At 43.5% G+C, this 16,977-nt stretch overlaps 1 protein-coding gene across 1 annotated transcript in view; it reads right to left on the reverse strand.

Annotated features, from left to right (window-relative positions):
* LOC108519217 (1-phosphatidylinositol 4,5-bisphosphate phosphodiesterase epsilon-1-like) overlaps nucleotides 1-16,521 on the reverse strand; it is a 147,766-nt gene extending 131,245 nt beyond the window's left edge. The window contains exon 1 of the mRNA XM_017858059.1: nucleotides 16,227-16,521. The gene's annotated coding sequence lies outside the window, so the exon portion shown is untranslated. The remainder of the gene's footprint in view (nucleotides 1-16,226) is intronic.
* Between the last annotated feature and the right edge of the window lie 456 nt (nucleotides 16,522-16,977).

The following is a 16,977-nucleotide window of genomic DNA, read 5'->3' on the forward strand; positions in this document are numbered from 1 at the left end:
AAGCCTGTTTTCAGGGGAGCAATTAAAAAGGGCTGCAGAGCAACCACTTGCTAAAGACAATGGCATGACTAAAAGAGAGCCAAGTGCTAATATCCTAGACAACAGGAAAAAGGCCTTGAAGCATTTCAGATCTTCCAAGCTGCCCCTCCCATCACAGGCTCAGAGGCTAACGAGGTAAGAATGGTTTCAGAGGCCAGACTCTAGACACTCCTGCCATGTTTAGCCTCAGGACACGGCTGCCCTAGCTCCAGCTGTGGCTGAAAAGATTCCATGTACAGCTCAGGCTGCCTTTTCTGAGAGTACAAATTGCCATATGCCCTGGTGGCTTCCATGCAGTGTTAAGTGTGTAGGTGCACAGGATGTGTGCAGGTGCACAGGATGTGTGACACAGGCTGGCAGCTTCCCCCTAGATTTCACAGGATGTATCAGAAAGTCTGGGTGCCCAGGCAGAAGCCTGCCACAGAGGCAGAGCCCCCACATAAAGAGACTCTACTAGGGCAGTGCTAAAGGAAATGCAGAGTGGGAGCCCCCACAAAGTGTTTCGTACCTAGTGGAGCAGTGGAAAGCTGGCTGCCACCCTCCAGACCCCAGAATGGTACAGCCACCAGCAACTTAAACTCTTCAAGCCTGGAAAAGTTACAGACACCAGACTCCAACCTGTGACAGCAGCCACAGGTACTACACCCTGCAAAGCCATAAAGCACCAGTGTGCTCTGAATGTGGGACATGGAGTCAAGGATTATATTGGAGCTTTAAGGTTTAATGCCTGCCCTGTTTGGTTTCAGACTTGCTTGGGGCCTCTTGCCCCTTTCTTTGTGCCAATTTCTCCCTTTTGGAATGGGAATGCTTACCAAATGCCGTACCACCATTGTATCTTGGAAGTAAATAACTTGTTTTGAACTTATAGACTCATAGGCAGAAGGAGATGCGTCTTAGATGAAGCTTAGGAATTTGTACTTGATGGTGGAATGAGTTAAAACTTTAAGGACTATTGGGAAGGGATGATTATATTTTGCAATATAAGAAGAACATGAGATTTGGGGGGCCAAGGGCAGAATGACATAGTTTGGATGTTTGTGCCCTCCAAATCCCATGTTGAATTGTGACCTCCAATATTACAGGTGGGACCCAGTAGAAGGTGTTTAGATGATGAGGGTGGATCCCTCATGAATGGCTTAGTGCCATCCCCTTGGTGATGAGTGAGTTCTTACTCCATTAGTTCACATGAGATCTGGTTGTTTAAAAGAGTCTGAGACCTTCCCCTTCTCTGTCTCTTGCCCCCGCTCTTGCCATGTGACATGCTGGCTCCTGTTGCCTTCCACACTGATTGTAAGCTTCCTGAGGCCCTCACCAGAAGCACATGCCAGCACCATGCTTCCTGTGCAGTCTACAGAATGGTGAGCCAATTAAAATTTCTTTTTAAATTTTTAATAAATTACCCAGCCTCAGTTATTTCTTTATAACAACTCACAAGTAGACTAACACAGGAGGTCAAAGGTGTGTTACTAGATGACCCCTGGGAGGTGATAGGACCAGGGCGGTAAGGAGCAGTGCTGAGAGTTCACCTCTAGCATCCACCCATGTTTCCGCCCCGCAAAATGCATGCACATGACTCAGCCTCTCTCATCTACTTCCGAGTCCCCAAAAAGAATAGGTCTCCTTCCTCTAAGCCATGGCAGCTGCATTAAGAAGCAGCATTGTCTACTTCCTTTCTTCTTATGTGCCTCTCGTTGCCCCAGATAGCTTGCTACCTCCTGGCTTACTATTTACCAAAGTATTCCAGCCTCTGGGGTACTTCAGCAGTCTCCTAGAAGTAAATTCCTGTAGGATGGAGAGATGTAAGGTATATTCTAACAATAGTGGAATGATTAAATAGAACATCATACATTCACCAGGTGTGATGGCTCATGCCTGTAATCCCAGCACTTTGGGAGGCCGAGGCGGGCAGAGCACTTGAGGTCAGTTCAAGATCAGTCTGGCCAATGTAATGAAACCCTGTCTTTATTAAAAACGCAAAACTTAGCCGGGTGTGGTGGCAGGCACCTGTAATCCCAGTTACTCAGCAGGCTAAGGCAGAAGAATTGCTTGAACCAGGGAGGCGGAGGTTGCAGTGAGCTGAGATCATGCCACTGCACTCCAGCCTGGGCAAAAGAGCGAAACTCCATCTCAAAAACAAACAAAACAAAATATGGTACATTTGTACTCAGAAAACAGATTTTGTTGTTTTTGTGACTTAGATCCAGATAAAATTACCTGGAAAGATTTTCAGAGTATATTGTTACTTTTTTTTTTTGAGACAGGGTCTCACTCTGTTGTCTAGTCTGGAGTGCAGTGGCACAATCACAGCTCACTGCAGCCTCAAACTACCAGGCTCAAGCAATCCTCCTACCTCAGCCTCTCATGTAGTTAGGACTATAGGTGTGTGCCACCATGTCCAGATAATTTTTCTTTCTTTGTGTGTGTGTGTGTGTGTAGAGATGGGGGTTTCACTATGTTGCCCAGGCTAGCCTTGAACTCCTGGCCTCAAGCAATCCTCCCACTTTGGCCTGCCAAAGTGCTGAGATTACAGCATAAGCCACTATGACTGGCCGTATTATTAAAAATAAAAATAAACTGAACAAAACAGAGTATGAGCTCATTTATAGAAAACAAAAGAAAACCACATACAAAAACAAAAATATATCTTTATGTGCATGTGCATGTGTGTAACTATGTAAATACATAGAAAAACGTCTATAAGAATACACACCAGACCAAATAACTTCAAAAAAAAGAAAGGCTTTGATGGGGACTAATGGGGCTTTTATCCTATATGTAGTTTACATTATTTAGAAACAAGAATGCATTCACTCTTCTGGAAACACCAGTAGCAACAAAAAAAAAAAAAAAAAAAAAAAAGAGAGAAGAGGGAGAATTATTGCATATCACTTCTGTAATAAAATAAATTTTTTTTGTAAACTTGGGAAAATTGTTATCAGATATCCTGTAGAATTTTGCTTTAACGACTTACATACTAGCACCAGAAAGGCAGTGGAACTAGTTCCCACTTGGGCAAGGGTTTGTTTACGCTGCTTATCTAAAGTTAGAGCCAACAATGCTAATGATTCTGAATAGCACCAGCCACTCCTTGGCCATCCCCTCCCCTCCCACCCACAGATTCAACTATCACCTCTATGTGGATGACTTCCAAATGCCTCTTTCCAGACACAGCCTTTCCTTGGAGCTACAGTCCTGACTTTCCAACTTCCTCTTCAGTAGAGCCAACACATGATGTACAAAACCAGACTCCTGTCATCCCCCTCTCCCTAATTCACCTCTTCTGCCTAACTTTCTCCTTCCTATGAACCGGCACGTCTTTTTTCCCCTGGAAACCCAGAAAGGAAACTTCCTAATCATCTGTAGTCCTCCGTAGTCCTCTTTATCAACACACCCACCCCCAAGTATCCAATTAGCTGTCACATTCTAATGAGTTTTTGAAAAGGTTCTTTCCAACTAATAACTCCCTGTGTTGCCACTGATACCACCTCAATTCAGATCCTTTCCATACATCATCAGGACTAGGAGAATCACCCTAAGTCGTCTCCCTGCTCTTAACTGCTTTGACCCACTAACTAGATGTCTCATTTGGTAAAGGATCAACATTCCAGCCTGCCACAGTCATTTTGAGCCTTCATTCCATCACCTATTGTATTAGCTATTTTCCCAGCTTTGAGTCATTTGCCAATTTGGGAAATATGGCTTTATGCCTTCTCCAAGTATCTGATAAAAAATGCTAAAGTCAGCTGAGACAAGAACAAGGTTCTGACTACAGATCTGTTTCCAAGGAAACCTAGAGCTTAGTACTAAAGAAAGTAAATTAAAAAAAAAAAAAGTAGCGTTGGATGTTTTTGACACCATCTCATTTATACCTTACAACAATCCCTTGTAGGAGGTATCGTTACCCCAAATTTTAGAGTCTTTGAAACTGAGGCTGAGAATGGCTAGGTAAACACGTGAAAAAGTCTCACAGTTATTAAATGGTAGACTTGTCATTTGAACTTGTCTGTTGATTCCATAGCTCATGGTTTTTCCACCACACAGTAGAAACCTTTACTGGATCCTTATCTTCTAAAAGATAAAGTACATGTCTCTTAATCTGCATTGAACATCTTTCACATTCTAGCTCCAAATTTGTCTTCGTAATAATAGATTACACTACATGTCAAACACAGTAATAAGTTTTACATGCTCTATTTCATTTAATCCTCACCACAACCCCATGAAGTAAGCGTTGTGATTACGTCCATTTTACAGATTCATAAACTGAGGCATAGAGAGATTAAAAATAGCTTAATCTGTAAATCAGAAATTATCTAAAAATAATTTCTTAAGAATAGTTTCATCAAGGTCCACCCAGTTAGAAAACAGCAAAGCTGGATCAAACCTGGGTATGCCTGATTCCAGAGATATTTAGGAGTCAGAATGGACAGGAATTCCCATTTGTACAATCTATCAGCATGTACTTCTTGAGACCTTTATCACATGTTCAATATTGTGTGAGGGCTGGAGATAATAGAAATGAACAACCAACAAAAGTCCCTGGCCTTGGCTTCATAGGGCACACACTCTATTGGGAAAGAAACATTAGAAGGGAAGGCAGCAGCGTGTCATGACTGAGAAGGTGAGGTCTTCAGTGCTAAGAAACCGCAGACTCAATCAGGTGAGGGTTTTGGTCTCAGCAAGTGGCTGATTAAGGTTCTATTCACGATGGGAGATCACAGGAGAAATGGGTTTAGGAAAAGACGCATTCAGTTTGGGACATGAGTTTTGGGGAGATGCTACCCAGCCAACCCGATATGCAGCTTTGGAGCTCAGAAGTGAGAAGTAGGCTGTGGAGAGGCATGGAATCATTGGTGTTGAGGTGCAACCGCACTCACAGAGGTGGATGTCCTTACCAGACATTTCTTGGTAAAGATGCTGAGAAGTTCAGGTATTTGTGCCATGTCTCTCTAACTAACTGAAACATCTTTGATGGCAAATCCTGGATATAGAACAAGGAATGCAGTAAACATTCCATTTACAGAATGAACCAAAGTCCTTCATTTCAAAATGAGTAACAAAGCCATAAATCAATAATACAGCATTTATGTGAACTAGTTACTCCAGATTAACCTGAATGGCTTCCTCAATACAAGAGTAACCAATGTCCTGGGCATCCTCCCAAGTTTTTGCTGAGTCTTCCCACTGAATAGAACTGGTCACAAGGTGAGCATTTGCTGCCTCTCCTTGTACTTTCTAGTCTGATTCCTTGCAATGTGCTAATTCTTCAAATTAAAAATAAATTTCTTCAAAAAGGAAGGAACGAAGATGGAAATGTTTAGCAAAAGAAAACACCAGGTAACAGCAACAGAAGCCTCTTTCCCATGAGTGAAGTTACAGTTTTAACTAAGCCCCTTTAACAAAACATTGTCAAAATTTACAACTTACAAATGATTCCTCACTTATAATGCTTTGTTCTATCCTTCCATAAATAAATAAATGTCTGAAACCCTGAGAAACAGAGAGTGAGCAATATCTTGTTTCACCAATGACAGAAAGTGTCAGGTCCTCACCTGCATGGTCATCTGGCTCAGGTAAACTCAGGTGGGCAGTTGCTATGGGGACCTTGCTCACTATTGCCCCCACCAGCCAGCATAGTGCCTCACACAGGAGAGTGACTCCAAATAACTGCTGAATGGATCAGTGATGAATGGATGAGAAAAGATGGTTGAAAAAAAGTCCAAAATTGTTGGCAAAAAGGAGACAAGGATGAGGGGTAACACATAAGTAACAAGAATGTGAAGAAGGCAACCAACCACCTTCTTACATCTTGGGCTCAGATTCTCCTCACCTTCTCCATAAAGGCAACCACACAGTAGCTAAATCTTTGGGTCAGTTTCTGAGTCCCATAGGTGCTGTCAAATGCAAACTTAAAGTATTTGACATTTACGTTTTAAGTTTTATACCTGCTTTCTCTTTTCCTTTCTATTTGCCTTAGAAACACTTTTTCCCCACTTAGCTTTCACCTAAACTAAAACTTGATATTGAATTAGACTATTACTAGATTCTAAGGTCATGATTTGGACCAAGCTTCATCTTGCAGGTTTGCTGCTCTGCTATTTAATGTTTTACTCCAGAAAAGGAAGTCTACACTGCGTGTCCAGAATCCTTAAGGATGGTGTCTATCCATCTGATGGTAGAGTTCCAATTCTGCCTATCTTGAGAGGAACACAAAGAAATGAGAGCATCCTTGCTTAAAATTTTTTTTTTGAGATGGAGTCTCACTCTGTCGCCCAGGCTGGAGTACAGTAATGCAATCTCGGCTCACTGCAACCTCCGCCTCCTGGCTTCAAGCAATTTCCTGCCTCAGCCTCCCAAGTAGCTGGGATTACAGGTGCCCACCACCATGCCCGGCTAACTTTTGTATTGTTAGTAAAGACAGGGTTTCACCATCTTGGTCAGGCTGGTCTTGAACTCCTGACCTTGTGATCCACCTGCCTCAGACTCCCAAAGTGCTGGGATTACAGGCGTGGGCCACTGTGCCCAGCTTATAATTTTTTTAAAAAGGCATTTCATTTTCATCTCACAGAACGGCCATTTTAGAGGCTACCCTTGATTTAACACCAAAACTTCTTAGAAGAGCACAAGCCCCAATTACCCAATCCATGGTGCGCACTTCATTCTCCTTCTACTCGCCCACATAAACAGTGTCCCTAGTTCCTTACCACATCTGAAGCTGCACCTGTCACTCTTAGGAAAGCACACGGGGTCTCCAGGAATTCAATCTATGCACACTCAGGAGCAGCAAGCTAATTTTAATTCTTGCCTTTGATGACCATGGCTAAAGTAGAGCTAATTTTTTAAGTTCAAAGTAAAATCTAAGTGGCTTCTAGATTAATATCTCTATTTTAGAGATACAACTGATTAACAAACATACAATGAACTGCCACAGCAGGATTGCAAACATGGTTTAATGATGGGAAATTTGTGAACCTGATAGAACACATCAGTAGGTCAAATGCGAAAAAGCATAAAATCATCTCAAAGATTACCTTTTTGGCATTTGATAAAGTTCAACTCCCTTTCATCTTTTGCTTAAATCCAGGAATACAAAACTACTTCTTCAAAGTAATTTAAACTATTTTAAATCAAAAGCCAACATTATGCCTTCTAGAAAGTATGAAAAGCATTTCCATTAAAATCAGGAATAAAATAAAACAGTCTATTATCCTCACTCAGTTACTAATGTTCTGGAATTTCTGATTTAAAAGAGAAGTAATCATTATTTGTGGGTAATATAATTCCTTACCTAAAGAGTGCAGGAGAATCTACTAAAAAGTTAAGTTGATTAAATAAAAAAATATAAAACCTTTAGAAAACAATGAGTAAGACATAGAACTTCTCCACTATGGACCACTGACCCCATTCATTTCAGAACTGGTATTCCTCAAGTGGTCATCTGCAAGATTTGTGCTCAGATAAACTCTATACTTAATCATATTTTCTGAATCTCATTACTTAAAGTTGACAATCTTCATGATAGAATGTTAAGCAAGGAATCTAGGATCCAAAATTGGGTATGATGTATTTACCATGTGATCCCAATTTTATTCAAAAAAACAAAAGTCCCTATTCTACTGCTCCCTAGCTAGGTAGCTTAGGACAAATCCATCAGTCTTTTAGGAGACGGGTTCCTTCAACTCCTCCAAAAGCAAGAGGGCCAAGCTTGGACCCTTCTCCTTTCTTCCCCTCAATTTTAAGTATTGGATAACAGCATATAACCAAAAATTAATAAACAAATATAAACAGAAGTATGTCCGTATTAATAATTTAAGATAAAATACAGAATTTTAGTTGTTAAAGCAAACTTATGTTTTGGATTAAAGATTTTTTAAAAAATGAGTATCTCCTAAATAGGTGATATATTTTATATCTGACCGCTTAGATAGTGATAGTTCATTAGAAATACATAGCACGGCGAGAAATGAGCACACTCTCCTAACTTCTATGACTAATTTGATCTGGGCTTGCCTGCCTGCAACAGGAACACCCTCCACCTGTTGTCAGCCATCCCATGACTTGGCATTAGAGACGCCCGGGCCATTCTCAGGCAGCAAAAGGCAGTCAAAAGCCTAGATCCAAGGGTGTCACGGGAGAGCGTGCAAGGTTGTCTGATGTCTGTGTTGCACTGACAGTCCAGGAAATTGATTTTTGGAGTTCTTTTTGCAAACTTATATAGCTTCTACGCATAGCTCAATAGTTCCTGCCTTCTTCTCTTAGATCCAAACAATAATTGAGCATGTTTTTTTCACAACTACCTCTAGAATTACCAATCCCTACCACTGTAAATTTTAAAACAGTGCCCAAGCCATGATGAAAGAAAAACCTCAAGCACAGTAAGCCAAACTGGGTTAGAAGCAAATTAGCCTGCTGAGTAGTAGAGAAGTGAATCCACTCAGACCCAGGCAGTTACCCAAACTGCTCAAGCTCTGCTCTGTCATCCAAATTCATTCTGCCTTTGTGGAGGGAAAAGGAATACAATTTCATGCCCTGAGTATTTAGCTTTTGTGAATTTTATCTACCTTTCTGAGATTGACAAAACAGGCTACTAGAGAGGGTTTCAATTCTTCCAGGGAAACATTTCATATGTGAAAAACATGCTCAATCAATGAAATCTGAGTTTGTGTTATTAATAACAACAAATGAATCGAAACTTTCTTTAGAAATGACAGTAACTTGAAACAATTCCTGTGATATCCAAATTAAGCCATGTTATGTGATATTTTAATCCCAGATTTGTATAGCATGTACTTCGTCACATGTTTTTTTCCCAAATGATTTTTTCCATTCTCCAGATTTTCCATAGTCAGTAATATTATATAGTTTAAACCTAAAGTGAAGTCATCAAATCAGAGTCTCTCCTTATATGTGCCTCTTCCATAATTCTGAATATAGCAGCCTTACTGTTTTATTATTGTTATGTGGCTAGTCCTATAAAGCAATGAAAATACACAAATGTTAGCTGAGTTTTGTTATAGCTCTGAACTTGTGTGCACCCATCATCAGCCCCTCTAAAGGACACCTTTCATTATTTTTACAAATGGAGCACACTTTCTGGAGGTTACCATACAACCACACAGCCAGCAGTGATGCCACTACTAAGAAGAGATAAGAGGTTTTGGGCAAACATCACTGATGACACTGGCCAGTACTGTTTGACTAATAGCCCTGTCAAGATTAGGCACCCTATCTATGTTTTGTTTTATTTTCCCCAGATATCTTCTTCCTCCCCCATTCAAGCAAGTAGCCCTGTACTCACTGCTTCAGAGGAGGGATATGGGGGGCTGGGAGCAGATCTGTGATCCTTTTTGGCTTTTGTTTTAAAAACTTAAACCCTAAGAGCACAGAGGAAAGGGTTAAAGGGCATTAAATCTGTATCATAGACCCAATATCCAGCAGAAATAGGGAGGAGACTGGAACTTTACACTGACCCTTGCCCCTATTCCAACTCCTACTGGCTGGTAGTCAGGGGAGAAAAGACAAAATGTCCTGTAAGTCCCGAAAGCAGAAGGAACCTCGCTTCCTGGCAGAAGGCAATGAGACCTCAGAGACTTCAGGGCACTGTGGCTGCTGCACCCATGAGAGGCAGCTCAGTGGCACTGTATATGAAATCACCCATAGACAAGGACAGTGGCTATTTCAGTGGCAGCCAGGGAGAGAGGAAGTAAGACCTGCAGCTGCAACACCACTCAGAGAGCAGTAGAAGGGAACCCCATGAAGATATGAGGCTAAATTCTTTTCCTGCCATTCAACTGGGAGACTCAGTAGCAACAATAAAAATTATCAAAGAAGCTAATATTTGTTAGAATTCTTATTCTAGACCATGTATAGTTCTAAGCCTCCGACATGAGTTATTTCATTTAATTCTTACAAAACCTATTTGGTAGGTACTACTGTAACCCCTCTATAATGTAAATGAAGATGCTTAAGTCCAAATAGGCCAAGTATCTTGCACAAGGTCATGAAGATTATGAGTAGTAGAGGCAGGATATAAATGAATCTAAGCAACCTGACTCCAGATCCCAAACTTATAAAATGAAATGAGGGAAAATAGAGAGTTATATTTCTTGTACATCCAAGTCTATGGCAAGTCTATTTAGTTCTTCTCAAACTTGCCTCTTTATTTAACAATAGAGCCCCTGTTTCATGCAAAATCTAAAACAGAGCACCAGTATATAAGACAAATAAGAGCAGGACTACTCGGTAGAAGCCGAAGTAAACGACTAAGATCTTCATTCCCCAGCATCTCCCTCACCCTGCAGAGGCCCCAAACACTCCTGGAACACAGTTTGAAAACCCCTGCTCCAAACCAATATCACTCTGAATTATGTGCTTGAGAGACAAAAGCAGCCCAGCTAGAACACCAACAACAGCCAGCATAATCAAAGGAAAAAGGCAAAATAATCCCTCACTGGCAGTCACAGAGGGCCATTCCAATCTGGGCCCTGACACTAACCAGCTCAAGTTTGAGCACTGGAGGGCTCAGAGGTGGTGGAATTCCGGGCTGGAGCAGAGAGTCAGGAATGAGGCAAATCCAATAAACAGACAGAGGCAGGAAGCAGAGCCAACAGGGCGCCGGGGCCAGCGGTCTGTGGTGAGCAAGGCGGCTGTAGGAACAGAGGTGGGAGCGAGAGGGAGGCCAGCCCAGGAACCGCTCCCACGGCTTCAGGCTGTCCAGATGCAGTCTAGGAGATGGCAACAGTGAAAACTTACGAGTATTTCAATAACCAGTGTTCTGGGGAAGAAAAAAACAACTACATTGCCCTCTTTCTCTCCAATTCCAACATTGCATTTTCCCCATGAACAGTCACGTACCATTCAGTGGCTGACAGCGTCAGACTCAACAGCCAGAAATGCCTGCCTTTGGGAGTAGTTTGGGTGACAGTTAAGAGTGCCAGAATGCTTGGACTCACATCCCAGATCTGCTGCATACTAGCTGTGTGACGTTGGGCAAGTTACTTAACCTCTCAGTGCCTCAGTTTCCTCATCTGTGATATGCAGATAATAAAAGTACCTACCTCAGAAAGTGATTGTGGGGATTAAACAAGTTAGTACCTATAAAGTGCTTAGAACAACACCTAGTACAAAGCTCTCACTAAATGCTAGCTATTATCATTCTCTGATTTTTACAGCTTTCTTCTCACTCCGACTGCTTCCTCTTTATTCTTCTATGCTGTATTAGTTTCCTACAGCTGCTATGACAAATGACCACAAACTTAGTAGTTTAAATAATAGCAATGTGCTGCCCTACAGTTCTGGAGGTCAGAAGTCTAAAATGGGTTAGTAGGGCTATATTCCTTCCAGAGGCTCTAGGAAAGAACTCATTTTCTCTCCTTTTCCAGCTTCTAGAGGCTTGGCTCATGACCCCTTCCTCACATCACTCCTGTCTCCCTCTTCTGAGTATACTCGAGATTAGTCAGAGCCCACCCAGATCATCCAGGATCATCTCAAGAGCTTTAATTTAATCACATCTGTAAAAGTCCCTTTTGTGATGTAAAGTAACATATTCACAGGTTCCAGGCATTCAGACTTGGACATCTTTGGGAGATCATGATCTAGCCTACCATCTACACCTCCCCAAAGCCTAACATTGCACACTGGAAAGACTTGAGGAGCCCTGGGGGAAGAAACATTAGTTTCTTAATGTTAGTTAGCTAATATTAGTAGCTAACTTTGAGCACTCAGGAGGTGTCTGTCTCTATGCAAAGTGTTTTAGGTGAACTATCTCACTGTGGCCTCAAAGCAACCCTGTACAATTACTATTGCTATTTTACGCAAAGGTCAGTTGCTCATCCAAGGTTGTACTATGTAAACCCCAGGGAAATTTGATTCTAGAGAATCTTGAATTTGACAAATAGAGTGTCCAGGCTCCATACCTTAAGCCATGATAACTGGATTTGGGGAGTTGGGTGGGGAAAGATCATTAAGGGCCTCAGAGATTGTGCCACAAGAGGTATACATGCCCCCTGGCTGCAAAGAGACAGGGGGTCCTGCAGAGGCCATGCTAAACTACACACAAAAGGTCAAATGTCTAGAACACCTCCAATGGTATCTGCAGCAAGTAAAACATGCCCATAACATCTCCTCCTACTCAAAGGAGAAACCTTGGGGTTACTCAATAATTTCTTCAAAGGCAGGTTTGGACCAGAAATCTAAGAAGAGATCACTGGGGCTTCCCACTACTTGGGGAGGGGAAATGAAAAGTCCATTCTTGCCCTCAGACCAGCCTTGCAGTTCCATTCAAACTCCCACAAGAAAAGAGGAATTCACAGTTTCCCTAGAAAGACTTTCAACTGAGTCAGATTGATGCAGACCCTCTGAAAACATGCCAGGAAGGCTTACAATCCTGGTAGGCCACCAAATGGCCCCCGCCTGTAACAGTTGATCTACACTAGGACCAAACTGCTGGCCACCCTCCACCCCACAACAGTTATGAATACGTAAGTCCCCACGTGCCAAAGATTTCAACAGGAGCCCAATGGTTTCACCAGCACCCACCTCTTTTCCTACCAGTTCTTACACAGTGAATGCTCAAAAGCAAGTGTGGCTGACACAGGGTGGAAAGGGGCAAGCTAAACAATTGCTAAGCACATCTATTATGGTGGTTGAACCATCCACAGCATTTCAAAACCTCAACTGCTAAACAATTTAGCCAGATCACTATGTGAAACTTTCTAATGAGCTGAGTTAAAGCTATTAGGTTTCACCTAGCCAAAAAACAACAAACAAACAAACAAACAAAGACGGTTATTTGTTTTGGGTCATGAACCCAGAGGTTAATATAGGCTAGCACAGTGGTCAAGAGAACAGACTCTGGAGACAGCCCACTTTGAGTGGCTCCTGACACTGGCACTTCCTTGCTGTGACTTTACACAAGTCACTTGACCTTTTGTTGCTTCAGTTTTCCCATCTTCAAAATGGGCATAATCATGGAAGTCCATACTCCCTAATCCAAATTCTGAGCAACCAGCCAACTGTGATTCAGAAGTTTTATGGATTTTGTAACGGTAAAAGTGCATATGCCATATATTACATAACACCTCCAATGGTATCTGCAGCAAATAAAACATGCCCATAATTTCTGAAGTAAAAATGTACATGTAGTTCTCACCAAGTGAGAAAAATAAAGACTGTCATAACCTCACATCAGTTCAGACCAAGTTTTGTAGCCAAATTTATGAAAACCACAGTTTTCAGAGCTTTTTTGATTTAGGAAATACAGGTAAGGGATAAGATCTCTCACACTGACTTTCTAATATATAAAAATTAAATGAGTTAATTGATAAAAGTGCTTGGAGTGGTGCCTGGCATGTAGTAGGCACCATAGTGTTACCAACAACCACTTCTATTACTTTCATGTAAAATTTGGAAGCTTTAAAGTTATGACTAAATTTCATTTGGAAATCAGTACACTTTGGAGATTAATAGGTATTACCCCTTTGAAACAATTCTCTAGGGAAGGATTTTCTGAGATGGTAAAAATGTTCTATATCTGCACTGTCCAATACAGTAGCCACTAGCTGCATGTAGCTTTCAAGCACTTGAAATATGGCTGGTTAATTTCATTTAACTAATTTCAATTCAAATGTAAATAGCCATATGTGGCTAGTGACTACCATATTGGACAATGCAGCCTCCGAGGGCTTGGTTCCCAATCTGGCCCATAAAAATCTATTCAAGCCATAACACAGATGAATTATAGCCTCCGTAAAAACCCTGCATTCTGCATCCAGGGAGCAGAGAGGAACACAAGACGCTAGAAAGAGTTCTGCCCTTCTTTGTGGGCCACATGGTCGGCCTATAACAAAATGCATCTTTGATATCTTCTTCCTCTCTTTCTTCACTCCCTACTCCTTCATCTCCAACTCTCCTCTTTGGGCCTTACATAACTAAATCACATGCTTCCCTGAAACCCTATCAGAACCTTCCAGCCCTCCTCCAGAAGCACCATACTTCCCAATCACCTGTCTTCCCTCCCCTCAACCAAACCCCTACTTGCTCAATGCCACATCTCAACTGAACGTTGGGAGGAAAGCAACTTCAGCAAACAAATTCACACTCTAAGCTGCTTCTACTGTTTTTGGCTTTTTCTCTGCTTCTGAATCCAGAAGCTCTGTTTTGTTGTTCTTCCACCGCAGAAGTAGTTCCGGCAGAGAGAGAAGGCATTAGGACCATAGCAACTGTCCTGTATAGACACCTGTCAGCCAGGTGTGTGGAACACACACGCACGCGCACACACGTGCAGCAGAGCCTCACTCTGTGCAAATCCTTCCTCTTGCCCAGGCATGGGAAACATCCTCTGCTGCCTACTTTAGAAAACTCTTCCACCATACACAGTAGTTTTTCAATCTTCTTTTATTCATTTAGAAAGTTACAGGTAACAAATTGCCCATCAGACGATTTTTTTTTTTTTTTTTTTTGAGTATACAACAAAAGCCCAGCGAAGAATGTGACTAAGAACAGTTGTAAATAGAAAAAGAAAACCAACTGCCTTCATTGGAATCTAGCTTCTAACCCACTGGAGTATGGAATTTTTAATGACAGGTCAAACTTGGAGCACATCCCAGGAGTTTATGTTATTAAGAGGACTGGAAGAACGTCCCTCCAGTTCAATCTCACCTCTTACCTGGTCCCAAGGCATGAACCAAAGATGATTATTAGACAAGGCTCCTGGGTATAAAAGGAATTTCCCCCATGGGGCTGTAAATAAAGGATAGTGTTAATGGTAAACATTATACATTCCTCTAGCTCCTTTCAATTATATTGTCTCCTTCTCCAAAGTAGATATTTATGTTGTAAAGCCAAAATCTTAAGGTTTAATACTGGCCCACAATTATCTCTAAAGAGTCTTCTAGGTGCAAGCATTTTGCCATGAAAGCCACAGCAAATACCTTTAGTAGGGAAAATGAGACATCTACATAAATAACTCTCAGAAGGTAGAGAGCAGAAAGGGCCCTGGAGAAAAAATCCTGCAGGAATCAGAGCAGGTGGAGTTTGGCTGTTTCAGGAAAAGCTGCATAACACCAGCAAAACACAGTTTGAAGGATAGTTAGACTTTAGAGTGGTGGATGTGGGGGAAGATGTGCCATCATATGGTTTAGAAGACTACACCATGAGACATTCTTCAGAAAAGTATCCATGAAGACATAGATGCATGCAGTAACCTAGAGATAGTCCACTTCTCTCCTCAATGACAACTGGGCACCTGTACAAGCATCGATGTGGTCACCTGCTTCCACCTCCCAAGTCAGGCTCTCAAAAATTCTCCCTAGGGTGGTCAAGCATTCTTGGCCACAGTAGTGCCCATTCTGTGGCAGTGGCCCTGCCTTACCTCTACGGGGGTATAAGAAATATGAAAACACACCAATGCTGCAGAGATCTAAAAGACCTACAGGCAAATTTTGCATAATGCAACTGAAATTATGACCTTCGTGCAAATAACTTTTGGAAGAGTGAAAAGTTTTAAGTGAATCCTACTTAACATGTATTCAGGGAACTCACTATTTAAAATGACACTGATTAATCACTACATGAGTCTTACACTGAATAATTGGTTAAGTTGGCTGAACTAAGTGTCTCATGGCTTCAATACAGAGCAAGGGGGTGAAAGCTCCCACAAATTTAGGCTGTGCACCTAACATTCGTCACGACAGACTTCTTGCTCTAGTGTTATTTATTACTGTGGCATTAAAGGACTTGAAGGAAAAGCTAGCTATTCTTCTAGTTACCAGTTAGAGCGGGACCAGGTCCAATATTATATTTTCTAGGACTTGATGTACACAAATCTCTCCAGGAACAATCTCTTAGGCACTTTCCTTGAAATACTGCTGCTAAGCACTGCCACAAAAAGAGCTTATGATTTTCTTTGCACTGGCCACCTCCACACCTCACTCACAACACGAAGGGGTGACCTGAGCAGACGTCTGGAGTGAAGGTACTGGCAGGGTGTCTTTTAGCCCCTGAGAGGGTGGCCTGCATGCCCTGCGGTACCACCCGCCTCGGGTCCCCTGGGAGGGCGAGGACACTCTTCCGCCAGGTACGCGGGATCGGGCTGCTCCCTTCGGCGGGTCGACTGCCTTGGGAGAGAACGAACCCATCCTTCCCCTTCTCCAGTCCTCAGGAACCAAGTTACAGAGTTGCTTCCTCACCTCTTCGCTCCTGGCGAGTTTCGCCGGCGTCCCCAAGCGCAAAGTCCCTCTGGGACCCGCCGTCCGCGCGCCTGTCGCTAGCGGCGCCGGGTGTCCCCGCTACTGTGTGTCAGCTGCAAAGCCGATGCCCAGGAACGCGCAGGAGCCAGGCAAGTGCCCGAGAGGCAGAGCCCGGGAGGCAGAGCCCGGGCGCGCCGCCGCCGCCCCTCCCGCTGCCCGCCGCGTTGCCCACGTTGCCCAGCGTTACCGTGTGGACCTGCGCAGTTCCCAGTCCGCGCCCGCCGAGCTGTGCGCGCTGCCCGGACCGCGGCGGCTGCGCGGGCGGGCGGGCGCCAGCGGGGCCCCCGCCCTGGGCCGGGGCTTTCCCAGAACTCGCCCGCCCCGGGTGAGAGCCGCTAGCGCCCGCCGCGGCGCCGAGCGACCCGGGCGAGCGGCCTGTGCCGGCCCGCCCGGCGTCGCCGCCGTGCGGGGAAGGGCGGGGCGCGGACGCGAGGCGGCCACCTCCCCTGGGCTGGCTGCTGGCGGCGCGACCCCTTCCCAGACCCCTGACCCTGGCCCCCAGGAGCCATCCTTTCTGGCGGGAGCCAGAGAGAGCGCTCTTGGGGCGCCCGACTCCGGGAAGGGCGGGAACTCTGCACACCTCAGGCGGCGGGAATGTACTCTCACACTACCCCAGGGAACCATCCCCGGTTGACAGATATGGAAACTGAGGCTCACGGCAGATAAATGACACAATCAAGGTCTCTGTAGT

This window comes from Rhinopithecus bieti, unplaced genomic scaffold, assembly GCF_001698545.2.
Source record: "Rhinopithecus bieti isolate Rb0 unplaced genomic scaffold, ASM169854v2 scaffold_48366, whole genome shotgun sequence".
Classification (NCBI taxonomy): Eukaryota; Metazoa; Chordata; class Mammalia; order Primates; family Cercopithecidae; genus Rhinopithecus; species Rhinopithecus bieti.